We start from the raw sequence: 23860 nt of genomic DNA on the forward strand, positions 1-23860 counted from the left end.
AAAAAAATGCGGATCGAGAATCATCATACCCGCATTACACGGGTGACGTTAAATCTCGCGGATATTGAGATTCTGATGACAATAAAAGACATTTCCAAATTCGAACATTTGAACGCGGTGTCGATCAATGTATACGGCATTGAAAATGGACAGGTTCATTTTCTTATTGATAATAAGAAGGAAAAGCACGTTAACGTTCTGTATCTGCAAGATCCATACAATGATGGTGTCGGACATTTTGCGTGGATCAAGAACCTGTCGCGCCTCGTGAGCTCGCAACTCAACAAAAGAACAAGAAATATTTCTGCGACCAGTAAATATAATAAGAAAAGTCAATAAAAAAACAATATTTAAAAGATAATGAAAAATGATTTCTCTATTTACAGGTGCCTCCATTATTTTGGTTCGTGCGAAAAGTTACAGACGCATACTGTGGACTGCCAGAAGATAAATGACTGTGCCATCCGACTGCTGAGCATGGACGACAAGTGGCTAGAATACAACAATCACTACAACTAGGAACGAGTGCCGTTCATCGTTTACGCTGATCTGGAGACTCTATGCAAGATGGAGCTTAACAAGGAAGACACATCGTTATAAGCATATCAGCGGCATGAAGTGTTTAGCATAGGATATTACGTGCGATGCGAGTACGGCGACATATTATCGTCGTATCACTTCCATCGTGATGAAGATATAGCGTGATTCGCGCGACAACTCCAAGACTTGGCGTATCGCGTGAAAAATATTGTATCCATCAACGTGCCTATGAAAAAGTTGTCGAAACAACAATGGGAGCCGTGCCGTAGCGCGATGCGGTGTTTGCAAGAAACTGTTCTCGCCGAACGACACACGTGTACGCGATCATTGCCGTCTCACCGGTAGATACTACAGTCCTACGCATTCAAATTGTAACCTAAATTATAAAAATTCGTTTTATATTCTGATTGTATTTCATAATTTATCGGGCTACGACGTTCATTTTATAATTAAAGAAGTTGCTACCGCGTACGATGGAAATGTATAAATCTCCTTCCGATAACAAAGGAAAAATACATTTCATTCACTAAATATGTTGATAGCATAAAAATGAAAAGAATTTTCAGAAAAATTGCGTAAAATTACGTTTTATTGATTATTTCAAATTTCTAAGTATAAGCCTCGATAAATTGGCGTCATATTTCGACAAAGACAAACTAAAAATTGTACATTTCAAATTTTCAACACTATTGGACGAAGAATTTGAATTACTGACTGGTAAAAGTGTCTTTCCGTACAAATATATTAACTGCATCAAAAAATTGCAGGACACGCGCTTATCATAGCGCGAATTATTTTTCAGTTGACGTGCGATACCGTATCCGAGAGCGATTTCGTTCACGCCGCGAACGTCTGACAGTGATTCTCCATTCGCACGCTCGGTGATTTATACTTGAAAACAGATGTCTTGTTATTAATTGACATTTTCGAAAATTTCCGCCAAAGTTGTGTCACGAGTTACGGTCTCAATCCCGCGCACTACACCTTGCCTGGTTTCACATAGGATGCCATGCTAAAATATACGCGCGAAAGATTTGAGCTCACAGACATTGATATAATTATCATCGGTATGGTGGCCTCAGTCAATGTTCATACGCGTAGGTTAATAACAATAGTATATGCGTTCGTACGAAATCGTTGTATCTTATGTATTACGACGTGAATAATCAGTAAGGGCAACGTGTCAATTATTGCCAAATGCCAACTTTCGATGGGTCGAAGACGCTGCGAACTTTGAGCGCAATCGCTCCGGATTCATCCACTAGTTATATTCTCGAGGTTCTCGAATATCCGCACACTGATCTACCGATGACACAGTAACCTACCTTTCTGTCCGATGCGCGATAAGCCTCCCAACAAGTGCGAGGATAAACTTCTCGCGACGTTATACGATAAACAGCATTACGTCATCCATAATATAGTGTTACAATTCGCCTGGCTTCGCAATTATGTTGAACTCAATATAAATTTCAGAACGCGCGTGAAAAACGATTTCGAGAAAAATTTGTAAATTAATAAATAACGCGGTATTCGGCAAAACTATGGAAAACGTTCGAAATCATGTAGATGTAAAATTAACAAAATGGGACGGACGATACGGCGCGGAGGCAATGATCTCGAAACCGAATTTCCATAGTTGTAACGTCTTTGCGGAAAATTTGATCGCCGTCGAACTGCAAAAACTTGAGGTGAAGTTCAACAAGCCGATTTACATATATGTGTATATTCGACTTTTCGAAAGTCTGTTTGTATGAATTTCATCATGAGTACATGTCACTGATATATCATAACAAATTTAAAATTATGTACACGGACAATCTCATTTATCATATAGAATGCGACGATGCGACGATGAAACGCGATATCGCTAGATTCGACACGGGCGATTATCCGGCGGACAACGCATACAGTATGCCTTTCGCGAATTAAAAAGTATTTGGCTTGATGAAGGACAAGAACAACGGTGCGATAATGACCGAATTCATTGGACTCAGAGCGAAGATGTACGCGATGAGAGTGGACAGCAAGAATGACACTAAAAAGGCGAAAGGTATAAAAAGTAATGTTGTAGCGCGAACAATAACGTTCGATAATACACGCGATGTTGAATGAAAAGATCGAAATAACTTGCCGTCAATTGTGTATCTAAATTACACGAGATATATATACGATATCCAAATCGAAAATCGCTCTGAAAATCCATACGATGACAAATGATACGTCGCACCAGATTCGACGGAGACATTACCATGGGGGCATTGACAGGTATCTTTAAAATATAATGCCAGAACTTTGAAATTAATGCTGAATTTTAAACCGTTATTTTTTATTAAATTAAAAACATTTTCTTATTTAAATTATCGTGGCACTGTTCATCGATTATTCTGGTTATTATTGTCTTGCCTATTTTATATAGAGATGAAAGTGACATTTTCACTATTAAATACTATTATTGCCATTGCTGTAGATGACACAATGACCAGTAACAAGTTAACTAGGGATCATTGCGTAAAAAAGCAAGAATAGAACGAACTGAGAGAATAGAAAAGGTCAATGAAACAAACTCTACGGAAATAAAGTACATGCGCCTGAGAAGAATACGGAATTTATGTATAATATGTCCATACAATTTTATTATATTACTATTTATTAAAATTACACACACACACACACACACACACACACACACACACACACACATATATATATATATATATATATATACAATAAGTCAAATAAGAGGTCGATCAGCGTGGTGTTGCACATTTCATGTTATTAGCCTTGAGATAGGTTTCGTACGATATATCTAAACCTTTCTGCTTTAATTTTGCTTGTCCTTGACACAGTGTTAAGCCAGGATTCCGCGAAAACAGATTCACTATTTTTTTATCGTCTTTTTTATCGTCTTTTTTGTCCATTCTTTGCATATCGAGCCACATTCCAGTAAATCATCGACATTTTTTGCCACATTATATCACTGCACCCACTTTTGTACGAATGATTTCGACTTTTTCATATATTTAGCAGCCGCTAATTGTGACATTTTTGGGTGAGTGCAGAGGAATACAGCTTCATAACGTGATGCGTGTTTAGTACTCATGGCGCTTAATGTGATTCTCTTAAGAAAGTTCAATGACAATTGAATCTTCCTTAATAGTACAAGGACAAAGATGCCCTCTATGGATTCATGATAGATTTAGGGCGATATTTTTTTATTAGCTTTGAGTAAGGCCGACCACGATATTACTTGACTTACTCTATATATATATACATATATAAATTCATACATATATATATATATATATATATTATATATATATATATATTTAAACAAGATTTGTTCGCGTTGTTTCAACAACCCGTAAAAAATTTTTCATTACATTAATATGTATAAATATTTATAAACATTTATAATCATACATGATATATATCCATACATATTCAAACATCCCTTTTTCTTTTGTAAAATTACTTTTTAATGTAATAAAAAACAAGCTTTTCTAAACAAGCTAAAAAAGCTAACAATACGTGTTTTTTGAATAAAATCTAAATATTCAACGTAATTAATGGTAGTTTTAATTTTTCTTCACAAGGATATTTATAATATATATATACTATATATATATATATATATATATATATATATATATATATATATATGTGTGTATCCATATACTCACCGCGAAACATAATCTATGCTAAACCATAGTGTCACGCTTAAACCGCCCCTACATAGCGATATATATATATATCGAGATGGAACTTACTGCTGCTCTGCAAGTTAGGCTTTTGACTGTTAAAATCCAATCTCTGTGATTGTCCAAGGATTCCAAGGGGAGGGTTGACCCAGCGGTTTGGAGGCTTCGCTTATTTAAGTCACTTGAGTCACGTAGTAAACGAGTAAGATCACTCGATCGAACTGATCGCGGTTCACCATTAAGATCGATGGAGTGATATGATCGCGAATCGGCAGAGTTTCGTGTCGGAGATGTCGCTGTCTCTTTGTTTGTGAAGGGCCTCTTTTTTATATTCGCGAGTTAGTGATGCCGAGTGCAGGCCTCACGTATGTTATTGATCTAATCTAGGATTAAGGATATTGGTTGTGAAATGGGATATTGAGATATGTGTCTAAGACAACTTTCGTCATCGACCATTTATCGGATGTTCAATAGTTTAGAGCCACATGTGTCATTTATTATCGATAACTGCTGTTTCAGTTTGTAATTCTTAATCTATTTACATCCTCTGTTCCTCGAGATAAAGTTTGTCTATTCGACACTTGGCACTTCAAATTTTTAATCCAACAACTTCGTCCCGACTGGATTATTAGTCTTAAAAAGCCGAAATTATTCGGCTCGTCACTATTGTATTTCCCTAACATTGATAGAAACAGATAGTCTACCAATGTTACTTGTTAATAACTTTTATGGTGATGATGAAAATTCTAATCGAAGAAAGAGTAGAGTAGAGTTTGAACGTAATAGTGTTTTACTTTTTAATTTGATAGAACTTAACTTGATCAGTTAAGATTGTAGCATCTGAGTTTTAATTTTTCATTAGATACTTTTCCGAAAAATAATAAATTTTGGTAGAGAATTAAAGTTGCTATTACTTGGGTTAGAATAAGAAGACCTTCAATATGAATATCCTTGAAGAAAAATTAAGACTACTATTAATTAGATTGGATACTTAGATTTTATTCGAGAAGCAATATCGTTAGCGCTTCTCAATATCTTTTTATTTCTTTTTTTAAAAAGGTTTTCTATGCATCAGAGTTCTACATTTTAAGAATATTTGTGATATCCCTGAATTTTATAATTGTATTTAGTACTTAATTTTTTCAATTAATTTGGACAATCTAACTTTAATGAGCAAAAGGAACATGAAACGTGTATACATCTTTTTTATATTGAATTCATTATATCAACCTACTGCATACTATTTGAGAAGAAATTCACGGGATAATAGACCTCTATATAATAGACCTATGATTATTATGTGACTTATAAATTCGGCTAACATCAAGTTCCGATGTGAAGCTGTTTGTATCTAGGTCGTTTCCTACTGTAATTCCTCTTGTCAACATACGAATACAACATGCGGTTTTTATATTTTAATTTGTGAATATCTTGCGTAGTTACTAACATTTTTAAATTTATTATTTTACATTAAAAATGATCCGATATATATAAGTCGAAACGTCTGGAGTACTTCCGCAGAGAAAAAATATGTATTAGGGTAGGATTGAAATTTTGTGCTGATGATGGCTCAAACCAATAACCGAAATGTCCAAATGTATATTATTTATGTTCTATCTATTAAATAATTTTTTTTTAATTTAGTTTATTGCAAAGTTTTAGACTACATGTTAGATAGAGTAGTAAATGTAAAATATGATACATACAACAGACTATAGTTAACATAACATAAATACAATAGACAATAGCAGTTTGCAAATGGTTAGGCATCAGCAAAATTGCTGTTATAAAGCCTACCAGTAACAAAACCAGAATAAGACAACAATGCAATAAGAGGTAAACCAATAGCTAAAATCATACACACACACACATACACTCACACATATAGACACATGCGCATACATCCGTAAACACCAATTGTATCAGTCTGGTTTAAATACTGAGTGACGCGATGAAACGCAAGGCAGCGGAAAGGAGGACAGAGAGGGAGAGGTTTTTATTGAATCAGAAAGGGAATTAAAATATTTACAGAGGTGTAAGAGAAAGCGGCACGGAATTTAGTGGACCGATATGGAGAAGGATAAGTAATCTTCTGGTGACAAAAGAATTAAAAGAGGAATGATGTTCAGAGTTCAATTCTAAAGGAGACGTCGCAGATATAGAAGAGCATTGGAGCGAAGGAAAGAAAATACAAAACAGCACAGGTGGAGAATAAAACGTTGCCAAATCTTAAGCCAGCCAGATCTCTAGTAATGCGGAGATATATGGTTGTATTTACGGACGCAATAAGACAAACGGAGAAGAATTTTGGATACGCTGTATATGATTTAGCAGATGTTGGTTAAGAGTCGGAACGTAAACGACATCAGCGTAATCAAATAGAGAAATAACAAATAATTGAGAAATAAGGAGTTTTTGAAAGCAGAAAAGATGTGGCAAAAGAGAAAAAAGATATAAACGAATATAAACAGTCCAACACTTGATGGCCACGTGTGATTCGAATGACCATGAAGAGTCAACATAGACACCAAGAATTTTACTAATAATAAAGGAGGAACGAGGAATTGAAATAGAATTAAGAGAAATATCGAAGGACTGAATACAATGTTGAGGAACCGACAATCAGCAAAGATGATTTAGGAAGATTTAGATGCATAGCATTATTAGTGGACCATTCAGCAATAGATTTTAAGTCTGTATTCAAAGCAGAACAGATTGTTAAAGCATCGAATGGGTGAAATGATTTGAGAAAACTTACGTCTTCTGCATGAAGAGCTCGGAGGACAGTGAAACATTATACAAATCAGAGACAAAAATATTAAAGAATAAGGGTTCGAGAATGGAACGAAGGAGCACTAGAGAGAACGGCACGAGTAGATGAGAAAAGAGGAAAAGGATTATATATGAGGACTTGTTTCGTGAAGTTTGTAAGGAACAAACAGATTAACGAGAGAGCAGGATTAGAAAGACCGCATAACTTGAGTTTGACTAAAAGTATAATATCATGATCGAAAGTTTTTGCGAAGTCCAACACAACGAAGTAAGGCGACTATTGTTGAAATTACGAAGCACGACGTCAGAGATGTGAAGCAATTCCATCATCGTGCTGTGAGATTGACGAAAACCAGACAGGAGGGAAGGATATTAAAATTTGTGATAAAGATATTAAGTTGTGAAAAATAGATACACTCAAGCAGCTTTGAGAGAAAAGGGGAGAGCGAAATAGGGTGAAAAGATGAAGGAGAAGAGGGGTTATTAGTTTTAAGAATGGGAAGAACAATTGAATGTTTCCAGGAGGAGGGAAAGGTACTGTGAGAAAGGGAGAAATTTAATATATAAAAAAGGGAATCAAGACATTGAGGAAGGCACAGTAGGAGCATGCGTCCGGAGAGATGCAGAGGCACAGCAGAAGTCAGGCGAATGCACTTAAAAAATATTGTAGAGATCACTAGGAATGATTGGAGCAAAGTTGAAGGTCGAGGAAACGTGAGGAGAGGAAGAAAGAAAGTGAGTTAGAGGAATAAGACGAAGAAGATAGAGTATCAAAAAAATGATTATTCAAGAGGCAAGGATTTCTAAGGTGCAGAGGTATAGAAGCAGAGGAGGATTGTGCACCACCAAAGAGATTTCGTCAGAATTGAAGCGTGGAATCGGTTATGAGAGAGGAATTTTTCTCACGACGAACAGCAATATTCATTATTCATGTCGTTCTGCAAACTCTTGTAACGCTGCTAGTCCGCAGGAGACTGAGATCACCTGTATCTAAGAAGGGCACACCTCTTCAGCTCAATGAACCGTCGGATTGCACCATTCAGCCACGGCGCAGCGGAAAACGAAAAATCTGTCTACAAATAATCGGGGCGAGCTGGTCAAAAATAGTAGTAAGAGAGGCAGTAAAGTGAGAGACCATCTCATCAACATGCGACGCCACATATAAAAGGGACCAGTCTATCAGCCCCAATTCAATGTCCTCAGGCCTGATTGCATGAATGTTACGCGAGAATGACACAAGGACGAAAGACCAGGACGATGTGGTCGCAGAATAGTCAGCGTCGCATGGATGATAAGATCACTCAAACTGATCGCATCGCTGACTCCGCACTCGACTACATTAATGCTCGACGAGAAAAATAAGATCCAAGGTGATTGCCGAATTACATGTTAAGAGAGTTGGAGCATCAATCAATTGCCTAAGAAAAAACAGCGATGCGATATCAAGTAACAGTTTGGCATTATAATCAATTTGACCGAGAATGTCGATATTGAAATCGAAGGCACACAATCGCTTTGGTTGTACATAGATCTATCCGCACAGGATAGACATGACTCTATAAAATGCTCAGAAAGTGGTGCACTAGGAGAGTGATATAAGACAACCGCCACCCGACCGCGAGCAAGAGAGATACAGCAGCAATATCAGTGAGAGTATTCACGCGGGACGTCCAAGCCGATCGAGGAGAATTGGAGAGACTCATCGAAATTTAGCGCGACACCACGGCGGCCCATGGATCTATTCGAGCGAGCAAGCACGTAGTTATCAATGTCGACGGATCCAGAGTCGATCGAATTCCGCAATCAAGTCTCCCCGACGGCCAGAACATCCAAATGGTTCGGGCGATAATGTCTCTGACCAACGCAATATGCGGAATGAGTGACCTAATGTTAATGTGTACAAAACGCAGTCTGCCATTGCAAAAGACACCCGTCCATGGACTCGAAAATTGAGACGGATCTGCAGGGAGTCACGCAGGGATGAAAGGCAGCGGACGGGAGTGAAACGGATTTAAGAATGGAGAGAAGTGAATTCGGGGAGGTGTAACGATACGAGGGCGTTATCCTTGATGCGAAAATATATGATCCCTCTACGTATCCAAACACGCCTAACATCATGCGCCGCCGCTAGTTGACGAGCCTCAGTAAAAGTGTGCCGCTCAGATACTGTAGCCCGCTCGCAAATAAAGATCCTACCAGTCGACCAGGAGCCGCAGACATCAGATGCATTTAGTACATCCCTCGGAAGAGGCGATTAGTTCATTGTATCTTGATATTGTCGTAAATTTGATAATAAGTGAAGACGGATTCTTGCCAGGAATCCTGAAGGCACGAGCAATCTCCGATGAAAACACCGAGACATCATGAAACTTTTGTTACAATCTTAGTGCAATTCTCTGAAAGGACTTTTGACCGAATACGATGAGCTCATGGTCCCTCTACTCATTGATTATGCGCTCAAAATTAGCAGATAGTCCATCTGGCAAGGCATGAGAACCATCGGCAAAAGTTGCAGAACCAGCACGCACCTCCCTCTTCAGCCTAGCGAAGCGCTCCTCAAGGATGACTTGTTCTGTCTTACACCTATAGCAACCAGATCGGCAGATAGACCATCCGTCGCCGCCGCCAGTCGATTTGTCGCACCCCCGATATCTCCAAGACGTTGAAATACCTCATCGAACTCCGTCATCTTAGTATTAAATGTGTTCAGAATGAGCTCAAGATGATGGGTTAGAAGATTAAGTCCTGACTGAATACAAGCAATTCTGTGCTTCAAAGAGCAGATGGATTTAGTTAGAGTAGACAAGGAAGACTTAATTGCAGAAAGAGCTGATGAGACATCAATAAACATCTGAGAAGAATAACATCGCATTCCGTCATTTTTGTAGATAGAGATGAGAGAAAAGGTGATGAGACGCAGCCGAGGAAGCAGCAGCAGCTCCAAGCAGAAGCAACGATGGCCTATCCTCCAGTTGTAACAACAGGAACGCAATCATCGGAGGGGCGCAAACTTTTGTCAGCGCCACAGAAAACGCAAGAGCGCTTAAGCGAAATAAAGCGTTTACGTTTGGTACATGTTGATTAACTTATACTAAAGTTCGAAATTAGACACAGTGTAAGAGAATGTGTTTACGCGTAAGATCGCATAACAAAGACACGCAGCAAATTAACAAAATAATTATTTATATCTGTGCCTGTCCTTTAAACAAAGGCAGAAGCGAATGACGAACAAACAATAATGATATAATGATTATATTATTTGAATATAAAATTATTTCATTTAATTTAATTTATTTATGCAACAAATTACATATTAATACTATGTTGTACCATACTTCCACGGCATTGGGTTTGGGATCCAGCGAGGACGAGTTAGGCATTTCAGTAAAGAACTTTGTGAAATTTAAAAGTTTTCTTTAATAAAACACTTATATCAGCCTTACAATATTTTACTTAGATAAACGGACGTGACGCGTTTACTGTTTGACAAAAATGACCCCCTCCGCTTTGCTTTTTTGGTCTTATATTTTTTGTTCTTCTCGACCGTCCTTGTCAAATCAGCGCTTCCTCAGCGTTCTGATTATTAATTAAGGATGCAATGGCCGAGTTCTATCGATTGCTTGCATAATTCCGATCTTGCGCTTCTTCTCTCTCTTTTACAATGTATTCTTTCGAAATTCATAAATATAAATTCATAAATATAAATTAACATTTCTTATGTATTACTTTTGCAATGACACTCGTGACATTCCTCCCCTCCCTCCCTTAGAAAAAAGGAAATGAGGAATCAAATTTAAATATTATAATACAATTTAGCATTATTTCGCGATTTTATACGTATTATACAATCGTTTCTTACATTTTGCACTCATTCAATATAGCATAGCGTCATTGATGCGCAATTCTACTCCTGTACTTCGTCTTTTTTGACTGTTATTTCTTGGTTTATGAATCAGTTTTTTGTTATCCAGAAAACTATACCGATCACGCTAGCTATTAATATAACTAATATGCTTGATCTTACGAGATATATAAAATGTTTAGTGAATATATTCTTGTTACTTTCTAGATATTTATCTATTTCGTCGATATTTAGACTTAGTTTGATTAGTTCTTCGGGATCTTTTATTATTTTCTTCAATAGAATATGCTTTGGGAGGTCTATCGTATTTCAATATTTAAAGTAAGATTGAACTCGGGTAAATGAATATGAATATACTATGTTGCGAATTGTGATTTTGTTCTCAAGATAATATCTGATGTCATTAGTTTACAATTTCGTTTTAGTTTAATATTGCTTGTTATGTTTATTTCGATTTTTTCTTCTAATCGTTCGTTACAAGTGATAATTCTGTTACGTCAGGAACTGTAACGAATTTTTCCATTTATAAATTACTGTGTTAGGATACAGCGGTTCTCGTTATTATCTCACCGCTGTCATTAGAAATATATTGCGTCAAGAACTGTAATGAATCTAGATATTTTCGCATTTATGAATTATTATGTTATGCAGCAGTTCTCGTTACTATCCCACCGCTGTTATCAGAAATATGCAAATTCTCATGTTAAGAATAGTTTATAATCGCGGATTGAATATTTTTGTGTTATATTGTGTGTCACGTCCTGCCGAGCGCGAAGTGGGGGCAGGGAGAGAGAGAGAGAGAGAGAGAGAGAGAGAGAGAGAGAGAGAGAGAGAGAGAGACGGTCCGGCGCGGCGCACGAGCAGGACACAGGATTGAAAGAGTGGCGAAGTGGTTATTGGAATAGGGGAGATACGATCAGAGTGGGAGCGAATCTCAGGTCGAGCAGCAAATCATGAGACTGCTAGCGCCAGTGTATCGCATGCTACAGGAGTCCTTTATGATAATTGATCTATTGTAATTGACTTAGAATTTTAAATTGATAGTTACTGTTTTCTTGAAATGGAATGCGTTCTTTATCAATATGAGACATCGTGAGTTATTTGATTGAGCAATTTATGAATTATTGTTGTATTTGCCATTGGCGTTAATACTTCAACGAATAACTGTAATCGTAGCAAATATCAAATTGATTAGTGTTCATTTAGCACAGAAATTAACGGTAGGTCCGACTAATTCAAGCCATTTCATCATTTCCCTTCGGCAGGAGATGGAGGAATGGATTGAATGAAAATTGAATATAACGCCATATTAAAGTTTGAATTACTGGACTGACTGACACGCTAGTTATATTGGAATTGACGCGGATCCCTTGGTTGGTCTACCGGAATTTTTGTTTAAATTACCGTCGAGATTAGTTGAATAATTGCATTAAAGAAGCAAAATTGGAAATAAATAAGAAGAACAGATAGAACAAATAATGAAGGGAAGAATTGAGCAGCTCCTACGAGTGCGGTCAATTCCGAGAAAGGACTAAGCAGCTCTTATAAGCGCGGTTAGTTCGTAAGTAAAGGGGAGGTGAGCTGAGCAGTTCCTACGAGCGCGATCAGCTTAGAAGAGCAGGATAGATTAAGCAGCTTCTACGAGCGCGATTAGCCTAGGAGAAGGGGAAGGGCTGAGCAGCTCCTACAAGTGCGGTCAGGGATATAGGAATGAAATTAACGCATGCATACTTTCTTGTTTTCTTTGTATATATTGCGAATATTGAGAAATATTCCACCAGCTTTTCGGTTTGATTCATCGATCAAAATGATGCGATCAAGAATGACTGATTGCTCCCGGACTCGATTTTCGCCCCGTTTAGGCGCCAGTCGGTGGCGCTCGCGAGTCGGGATGAAGAGGGAACTCGAATTTTCCGGAATTGATATGTGCCTAATTTGAAAAATGATTTTTTATATGAAAATATTAGTCACATCGAATTGAAATTTGGAACGGTTGCCACGAATTTAGAACTGACGGATCAAATTAGTTTCGTGTTAATTGATGGAATTTTAAAATAATTAACAAATTAAATTTTGGGCCTTTCTCCATGGTCCGCGGTATTCCTTCCTCGACTTTCGATTGATCGGCTCACTAACGCAACAAATTCGCGTTTATTTATCTGTTTCAGGCTAATTAAGGCGGTCATGATGGCCAAAAGATAGTAAATCAAAAAATGTATTAAACATAACGCGAGAAATTAACAATATTTTCGGTCAGAGCGGCTGAAATCCCATTAAGGATTCGGAGCGACGAGTGATACGCGCATCGCGAGCCGTGATTGTACGCGATAGTACGCGATAGCTTATTCTTATTTTAGACAGATTATAGGCGTTGAGGTGTTTCGATCGGATTAATTTTTCTTAAACCTCGTGTAGAATGATAAAGACATGACATTCCTAACATATGGGACCGATTTCTTAGCTCCGCATGGAGTTATCCTGCCTGGAATTTCATCGCAATACATCGGCACGCGGCACGTGCTTCACGAGTGCTTCGATTGACTCACACGACATACGTGTTATGTGGCGTTGGCATGACAGAATTATACTACGCCGAATAAGTTTTTCACTAGGAATATCCGCAATTAATTAATAGAAATACTTAAATAGATGTGAGATTAAATAACGAAAAATAATTCAATTTCGAAATGAAAAGACAAAAAAGAAGGTAAAATTATATTTCTATGGAGGGCAGGACGTAATAGTACATTCTTGATTTTTTATGACTGAGTACAGCTACGTTCTATCTTCCGTTGGCGTGATTCACAACATAGTACTTGCAAGAACACATCTGTACTCGCAATTCCGAAGTTGCCCTGGCATGTTTGTAAAGATTTGCACTTCGCATCTGATTATATATGGCATATGGGAAAATCTTTCTCACACATATAAGTGGTTATATCGTGAATGCATTTATTTAATTCGTTTTCACGTAACAGTGTAATGATTATTTTCTCTATCTAATGCTATTATTGGGTGAATTATTTTAATGAATTTAAATACATTTAATTGTTCATAGACAGGTAATTGCATTTCCTTAATTATTTTATATAATATGTAGGGTACGCAATTATCGGAAATTTGAGAGTGGTGAATATATAATTATTGACAATAAAAGCATTTACTTACGTTTACTTTTGAATGGAATGCCAATTTTTTAATTTTATCTGGAAAGGAAAATGTAATCCTTTCATAAGCTATGAGGCAGCTCTTCTTAAATCTATTATGATATGTTCTAGAGATAACTAGTACGCAGAATACTATTTTTCGCGGATACTAAGTATTCTTCTGTCTTATCTACATTCGTCATGAGAGTTGTCAAATGACTAAGATAATTTGAAAATATTCGTCCAAGTCTTCTCTTTGAATGTATTTAGCCAATTATAGCTCCATTTTGATAGTGATATTAGAAAGTAAATCTTCGTTGTAGACTATTGCTTTCTCCAGATGGTCAATATGACCAATAATTGCATTAATGATTTTTAATTGATATTTCGCAACGTGTTGTTTCGTTAGTTGATTTCCTTAAAGTAGTTGTAGTTGTTCGTATATTCATTTCGCATCCATTCTACCAAAGAGCGTTTTGCTGACCGTGCCGATAGCGTCTATTAATTCCCATTTATTTTGGGTCGATTTATATAATACTTTGAAATGATTTAACAACGTAGAAAGTTTTTCGTTATTTTTCTCAAAAATATTCATCATATTTTTGCATAACTGTTGTGCATTACCAGCTACCTCACATCGTTGCTCTGCATTTTTTAAATACTCTTGGAGTTCATATCGGACTCAAGGGCAGTTATTCTAATTCACTAATTTCCAAACTAATTCATTTAGGTTCATTCCCCCGATTTTCTCGAAGTACACACTTGACTGATTTTGAAACTGCGTCCAGTCGTATGGACTTTCTGTTTGTTTTGCTGACATTTCAGATGTCTTGTTCGTTGGCGATCTCCATATAAGAACTTTGTAATATAAGGACTCATGTTGCTCTTCCACGAATCCTAATTCGTCTCCTGACATGCTCTCTTAACTCCTTTTACTCTTTTTGTCTTCTCAATACGTTGTTGATATTCACTGCGTACACGTTGTCAACGCGAGAATAAATCATAACGATGAGGTGTATCGCGTTCAACGATGTTTTCGTGCCTTCCACATGCGATTCCTGCTGGCAGAGGTACTATTTCCATGCCGCCTACGCGTACGAGGAACGACGACTTGGTGCGGAATCCCGCAGCCCAGCTGAGGTTGCGGGTTTATTTGGATACCCGCACTGCCCATCGGGAGGTGGAGGTACTCCCCCGGATGACATAATGTAATTACCAATTTTATTATATTTCCTTGTTCTATTTCTCTTAACGCTTAACTTATTCACTAACATTAATTATTTAAGTTTACGCGGTTCTTCCTTGCTTTAATTAATTCTTTATGAAGAGCTTCATTCGATTCGTGTATACGCGTATAGTTCTGCGCCCCATTTTTATTGAATAATTTACATTGTTGTGTTTCTCTAACACGATATATAGGTCTATCCATTTTGATTCCAATTTTCTCAATCGACCTCTTCTTACTGTTTCGTCATAGAGTAAATAAAATTTGATCGCCTACTCTAAAGGCTTTCTCTCAGCTTGTTTTGTCATATTGTTTCTTCGTTTGTATTTTGGCCTGCTTCGCATTTTTTCGTACAACTTGGCTCATCGTGCGAGTCTCTCTTTTAGCATTTGTGCATAATCATCATAAGAGTAAGTTGATTTTGGCCGTTATAAGTTTGTAGATAGAGTCACTTGATGTCCGTATATTAATTCAAAAAGAGTATATCCAGTAGCCATATGAGGAATTGTACGTAAACATAGCATAGGGAAGCTATTCAACAATCGATTTGCTCTTTGCTAATGTAATGTTTTAAATATTCTGCAAAAGTACGATGCGATCGTTCTAACGCTCTATTACTCTCTGGATGATATGCTGTTGTCTGAATCTTCTCAATTTTTAGAAGTTTACAGACAGTTTTAAATAACTCACTCGTAAAATTAGTGTCTTATCCGTAAAGATTTTTTCAGGAATTCCATGTTTCATTATAATTTTTATAAAGGGTTTGTTGAATATAGCTGTCTCTTGATTTTTTTATAGGTATTGCTTTGCTAAATTTTGTTAGCATATCTTGGAAAGTCAGAACATATTTATTCCCTTTGGTTGTTACTATCAGTGATTCTACTATATCTAGGGCGCATTTTTTTGAACGGTTTTTCCGACGTATCTGTTGTCACAAGTGGCATTTTCATTTTATGGCTCAACTTGTTCTTTTGACATAATTTGCACTTATTAATATAATTATCAACATCTTTCGTGACGCCAATTATGTAACAATTTTATCCTCTTTAATCGGAGTTCACGATATCACCTGATGCGCTTCTGTCGGTGTGTCATGATATTCGTAGTATTTGTCGTTTCTCTTCTTCCGTGTATTCGCTCCTCATGTTCTCCTTTTTTTTTCGTCGTTATCTTCTTCCTCTTTTTTTTCCCGATAGATTTCGTTCACTCGAGCGTTCTCTCGGATGTCTACTCAGCGCGTAGGCATTCGTATTGCCTTTGCCGGCTTTATATATTATTTTATAGTCGTACTCCTCAAACTTTAATCTCCATCTCATTAATCTAAAGCCTGGATCTGTGACATTAAAAAGCTAAACTAATAGTCTATGATCTGTCACTATTGTAAATGTGATTCCGTATAAGTACGGACGAAAATACTTTATGGCCCATACTATTGCCAACAACTCCTTTTCGATAATGTTGTAACTCTGTTCAGCTTTGTTTAATATTCGACTTGCAAAAGCAATGGGTTTATCTTGACCTACAAGACCTTGTGATAATATCGTTCCGATTGCACAGTCGGACGCGTTGTTACCAGGAATTCCCTGGTAAAGTCCGGGTAACTTAATACTGGAGCTGTAGTTAATTTTGCTTTTAGTGTTTCAAACGCATCTTGCTGTTTTTCCGTCAAATTTTATTCCCTTCATCGTCAAACTCGTTAACGGTTTCACCATTTTAGAGAAATCTTCAATGAACTTCAGGATATAAGCATCGATTCTAACTCATGGATACAGCAACAAGCAGATGGCTCTAGTGTTGCGCGGGTGAAGAGGATGAAGTTAGACATTGGATCCGAGGGAGGGGAAAGTCACCGGGGGTCCGTGTTAGAGGGAAAAGAGGATTTCATTCCTTCTCTCTCTAACCTATTGTTCTCTCTCTCCTATCCATTGTAGGACGTAGTTCTATCTCTCTTCCCGTTCCTATATTTATTATTGTATTTGCGCTCCCTTCCATGTTTGTTTTTTCTTCTTGAATGTGATTTAATTAAATAGATATGGTATTTATGATTTTTAACGATACGAATTAGAAACTAATTATGATAATATTTTTATAAATTTTTAGTAACCTAGTAATACTAAATATGATAATATTTCTTTTTTTATCAATGTAATACAAATAGCCAAGCGCGCTTTCTTATTGACTAATTCAATACTACTACGAAGATATGAAGAATATGGCGAAGATACTAGAGATAAAATAATTTTAGAAAAAAAGGATTTTTAACATACATTCATTTATTATGTAATGCAGTATGTATTATACAATATAATCTAAACCATAGACTATTAGTTCACATTCTATAATAGAATTTTGTATAAAATGTTTGCAGCATTGCTTTTATTAGTAATACAATTTTGAAAAAAATGACAAAATATTCGAATTTCTTACTAACACTGTGCGTATATTGATTCAATCCATAGAATACATGCTCAATATATTGTTCAAATTCAAATAAGAAAAGCATAGTTGTTGGTTTCATGCACAAACATGTGCCATTTAATGTCAACTTTGTTGTTATTCGTATTACAATATATGTTTTAACACATTTAGATCTTGAATCGATGATGGGACTGTTAACTGCATTAATTGCAATATCTACACGCCTTTTGATAAATGCCTTCCACGTAGCAAGAGGTATGAACATGCGGTTGCCTTGATTATTATCAATCGCAATTTGCGATTGATTTTTTTTCTTTATCATGATACGAAGCATGTAGCGAGGTTTTGAAGATGTACTAGATGTTTGAGAAAATGCGTTGTAGATAAAAAAAAAAAAGTAAATAGATCTTACAAAAATACATAATCTATAATACCTATAACCTACAGGGTGGGCCATCTATTGGTACGTTTTTGAATTTCGTCGTATGGCAACACCGAACGAGCTACAGACCCGAAATTTTGACAGTTTATTAGTCATACCGTCCGCGGCACGAAACAACATGTTTTCTCTTGAAGAGCGTTTTGAAATTTTAAAAACTTATTTTCAAAGTCAGTGCTGTGTCGCCGAAACTGTACGAATTTTGAAAAGAAATATGGGTCGTGATAGAGCACCCACCGAAGGAGCTATACGCAAATTGGTGAGGAAAGTTCGTGAGAAAGGGATGTTAGTGGATGACATTATATTACGACTGTTTTGAGTGAAATTGGCGCCGAGGTAGTCCAAAATGTCATTAATAATTGGGGTGACCGAATGGCATACTGTAAGGCCAGTAGAGGGAGCCACATGAACGAAATCGTTTTTCATTCTTGACGCGGATACTTTTAGCTTCACAACAAAAAAAAAATTAATAAAAAATATCAATGTATGCTCATTTGATCGCATTTTTAAAAACGTACCAATAGATGGCCCACCCTGTATATACGTATAAGCAAATATTTTAGAAAATTAAATAAACTTACTGTCTCTTGCATGCCTCATCTTGTGGAATTGGAACGTAATAGTTCATGGCTTAAAATATTTTAGAGATATTTGAGATCTGAGTTTCTTTCACTTAATCCGAAGAATTTGTTACGTCTATATTTTAACATTAATAAATTTCACATTAAATATATTACAAATATGATGCATCTTCAAATCGTAATAAAAAAAAATGTAATTGCATTATATGCAACACATATTATAACAAGTTCTGCAATCAAAAAAAGTTTAATTTCTTAAATAGTTCATATTCAAGAAAAGAGAAATTGCGGGAGATTTATCAAATAAACAAAATGATACAGAATCATTGCCGTATTTCATAAATTGTAACACAATAATTTGTCTGTATTTGTATTGAGAGTGACTCGATTAAAATTCAGACATTTGTAATAAATTGCACAATTGATATTAGTATGTCAATTATTCAACTTTGAACAGTAATGTTAGTTACATTATGTTAGTTACAATACACCAACGATTACGATAGTCTGACAGACCATCATATTTCTGTTAATTTATGATAATTATTGAGAATGATTCGATTAAAATTCAGACATTTGTAATAAATTGCACAATTGATATTAGTATGTCAATTATTCAACTTTGAACAGTAATGTTAGTTACATTATGTTAGTTACAATACACCAACGATTACGATAGTCTGACAGACCATCATATTTCTGTTAATTTTATAAGTCCTTTTATAAGTCCACGCACGCACGCACGCACGCACGCACGCACGAAGTGTATGTCCGACCGCGTAACCTCCCCGTGGTACATCTCGGATAATACTAATACCGGCGGCAACAATATAAACTTTTAGAGAAATATCTGAAAATTCATTATTCACTTCAAATCATTACATTTTAGTGAAAGAAATTGTAACGTAATGATTAAGAAATCATTTTAAGTAGAAAATATTAAGCTCTACGATACACTTATTAGGTGTTGGAATTAATTCGTAGCGTTTTTAATGAAAGAATGTTATTTATTTCACATGAGCATTAAAAAATACATTAATGAAAGTACTTCCCATCACTTGTAAAACGCTACGAATTAATTCCAATACCTAATAAAAAAATTTATAAAAAAGATTTTGTTTTACACATGCACAAAAAAATTTGTTTTTTAATTTTACAAGGTTCAATTTAAATTAGCGCCATTTGTAATGAAAGTTTTTGCAAAGAAATATGATTCGAAGCATCCGAAAGTTATGTCTTAAGCTTTAAAGCGCATTATCAAACATTGTTCCGTGATTATTTTTCACAGAGATCCATGAATTTTAATTTGGTTCTTTTTAAGGGGATGCTGGAGCGAAGGCCGAACTTGATCAAGGTCGATATTACAGGTTTTCATTTCCCATGTATGATCTGCTTACGCCCTCTGAAGTTAATATGATCATGCAGGAAATTCGATCGATTAATTATCGATATTTTTATTCCTACATTACCATCTTAACAGGGACGTGTATTAGGATCGGTCCCACAATGTAAGATTTATTTTGGAAAATTTTCCAATTTTAGAATTGAAAAAAAAATAAACATAATTGAAGTTAATCTTATATTTGTAGAATCGGACCTTAGAAATTTAGTTGCATTATATACATATTTAGTTGTATTATATACACATGCAATGTAGGCCGTGTTCTAATATATATCACCAGTACTAAAAGTCTGTAATATATATAAAATACAGATTTTTAATTAATAGATATATCGATACGAAACCGTAATAGCACTTTTTTCTTACATCCAATGCCATTTTAGGTTACGATAATATATTATCATAAATGAATATCATAATATATATATATATATATAGATATTCATGCAGATATTCTCTATGTCCATTTTTGCAATATTAAAATTTTATATTATAATGTGTATAATGATATATAAAATGTAATTCTAATGTTGTACATAAAAAGACATTCATGAATACGAATTACAATTACATTTTATGTGTATTATAATATATGTGTATATACACAATAACACAAAAAATATTATTGACATATTAGTGAAGACATAAACATGTTAGTTAATGATATATGTAAGATAGAATTAATGATATATGCAATATTAAAATTATATTTTGTACATTATTGTGTATATGTACATTATAATACATATAAAATATAATTATAATTTATATTCACTAATAATGTTTTGTTATATGTTACAACAATGTTAGAATTATCATAGTATAATGTACATACAATTTTCTATATTAGATATATAGTCGACATATTAGTAATGTATAAGTACTATAAGTATCTATCTCTTTTTATTAGACAGAGTAAAAAGAGTTACATTATGTATGTGCAATGTCGTATTCATTTATATATATATATATATATATATATATATATGAAACACGTGTCCATATATTGACAGTAATATATGTTACATCTTGACTAAACTCTAAATGATAGGAAAAATCATAGGAAAAAGTGATACTACAACTGTATTTCGATATTCACTGCGAGTACTGAAAATACGTAACTATAGATTTTCAGTATTGACAGTGTACATTGACACATGGGCCTATATAATAGCATTTTTCCTGTCGTACAATGTCATTTTAGGTCAGGATGTGATATGTATTAGCTATATATATTATAGATATATTACACATATAATATACATAGCTATACCATTTTTTGTTATGTTTAATAAAAATATGTAGAAGTTAATCATGTTAAAATATTAGTGATGTACTTAAATATAATACACACATAGGCAATATTGTACAATATTGCATATATGTACTATAATATGTGAATATACATACGTTGCAGATAGAAGTTATCAATGCTGTTTATGCATTCTCTGTGTTTAAATGTGCAATATAAAAATTGTATACATATATAAAATATATATAATGCATGTATATATATATATATATATGATCATATTATATATATACACACCATAAATTAGATTATCAAGGATTCGATTTGATTATTTTTTTTAAAAGATGTTACGTCTGATCATCGGCGTTTGATTATCGGTAGCTGATTATGTTCGTTGTATATTCTGATATTGAATATAAAAGTTATGTCACTAATATTTGTCATAAAAAAATATATCTCTTTTTATTTAAACGTTAAAAAAGAAGACATCAGTACACCTTTTTTGTTATACAACAAAAAGATATGAATACTACACACATATGGAATATAATTAGAATATATTTATAATGTGTGTAACCCATCAGAATGCACATAATATAATTTTTTTTTCAATATTCCACTAATGACTGTGTCCCTATATTATACTGCCTGAAGCTAAGTATGAGTAACTTCTATCTCTTTTTATTATTGGCCTTCTACAATAACAACATTAGTTCATCAAAAGTCAGAAGCTAAAATTTGATCAATCACAGCCAATTTTTAGCTTTTGACTTCTTATTTATGGCTGATTTATGGCTTATAATTGTAAAAGGCCCATTAAACATAATAAAAAGAGATGGAATAGTTACATATGTATGTGCAATGTATTTACGTACTGACATGTTACATCCTAAGTTAAAATGACATTGGGAATAAAGGAAAAAGTGCTATTACATTACACGTGTATACATGTATTTCAAATACATGATTGCATCCGAAAATATATCTAAGTCACAGTCAGAGTGTTCATTTAGTAAAAATATACTTATTGTAATTTGCTGTTAGTCAACGTACATTGACCTGTAAGTGTATATATTTGCTAAAACACTTTGAATATGATATACTTACATACATTTCATAAACGTACAGCATCGTACAAAAATTATGCATGTGACTATTGACTGTGTAATGTATGTTGTATATATATATACATATATATATATATATATATACATACATATATGTATAACATATATATTATATAGGGTGTCCAAAAAGACTCCGAATTTAGGAGCTGAATATAAAGGTGACTATAACTAATCGTAAAGGAATGTGAACGTGTATCGGCATGCATAGTACGCCAAAATATAATGCGTTGTCCTATGATTCACGTTCTACGATTCAATTACGACCATCCTTGTGCTAAGGCTATTACATAACGTTTTTAGAAAAAACATTTCAGATAAAAGTTGTAAGGTTTCAAAGAAAATATTTACTGATATTCAGTTTTTTTTCTTCATTAGTTTCTTTGTTTCGGTTATGTCAAGCAATTAGCTTTTGATTCCATCATGACAATGCATCTATTTGCATTTCTTTAATTGCAGACGCAAAATTCTATAAATTGGTTTCGTAATTATATTTCACCAAATTTAATAATCGAAATTCTTCTTCCAATAAATTAACAATAGCCAGCTCACAATTAACACCTCTGGCAGTAAATTAAAAATAGTCAGCCCACGATGAACGCCTCTGACATTTGTCTATAACTAGCCAAAATATGATTTATGGCTGTGACATTTTGTTATAGCTAGCCAGCTCACGATTAACGCCTCTGGCAGTAAATTAAAAATAGCCAGCCCACGATGAACGCCTCTGACATTTGTCTATAACTAGCCAAAATATGATTTATGGCTGTGACATTTTATTATAGCTAGCCAGCTCACGATTAACGCCTCTGGCAGTAAATTAAAAATAGTCAGCTCACGATGAACGCCTCTGACATTGGATCATAATTAGGCAAAGCGCAATTTATTGTTATAACAATAAATTTAATCATATCACTTGTATGATAAATAAAAGTGAGTAAAAATCACGCAAAATGATATATGTATGCATATATATATATATATATATATATATAATACACATACATACAAAAAATTGTTATTTATCACTCTAAGAAAAAAGATACATAATCGATATCATGATCACATTATCTTTTCCTTAGCGACTAATTAAGAAAAGGCGTTCACCGTATCTAAATTCACGTTATTGTAAAAAGACTCTCTATTATCTTTGAAGTTCTATTATTGATACGTCATTTAAATATATTCTCCAGGTTTATTCCACTAAAAAAAAGTACAAATAGATGACCAGATGTATGATGCGGTAAAGTAAAATTTTATATTACATTCTGTGGCATAAAAACGTGATCAGTAACTCTTTGAAACTGAATGTATCATAAAAATAATAAAGTAATATTTTAAAAGTACATTACATTTAGTAAAATGCATTAAGTTATTAATATGATGTTCAATCACCATTAT

At 34.6% G+C, this 23860-nt stretch overlaps 1 protein-coding gene and 1 long non-coding RNA gene across 13 annotated transcripts in view; both read left to right on the plus strand.

Moving 5' to 3' along the window:
- LOC105152712 (coiled-coil domain-containing protein 39) overlaps positions 1–23860 on the plus strand; it is a 231403-nt gene that overhangs the window by 194526 nt on the left and 13017 nt on the right. The window lies entirely within an intron of this gene.
- Positions 18449–21152, plus strand: LOC147906577 (uncharacterized). Its single transcript, XR_015548337.1, has 2 exons — positions 18449–20189; positions 20271–21152. It is a non-coding gene; the product is annotated as an uncharacterized LOC147906577 (long non-coding RNA).

The sequence above is a fragment of the Acromyrmex echinatior genome, unplaced genomic scaffold (assembly GCF_024713525.1).
Source record: "Acromyrmex echinatior isolate Ae372 unplaced genomic scaffold, ASM2471352v2 Scaffold20, whole genome shotgun sequence".
NCBI classification, from domain to species: domain Eukaryota; kingdom Metazoa; phylum Arthropoda; class Insecta; order Hymenoptera; family Formicidae; genus Acromyrmex; species Acromyrmex echinatior.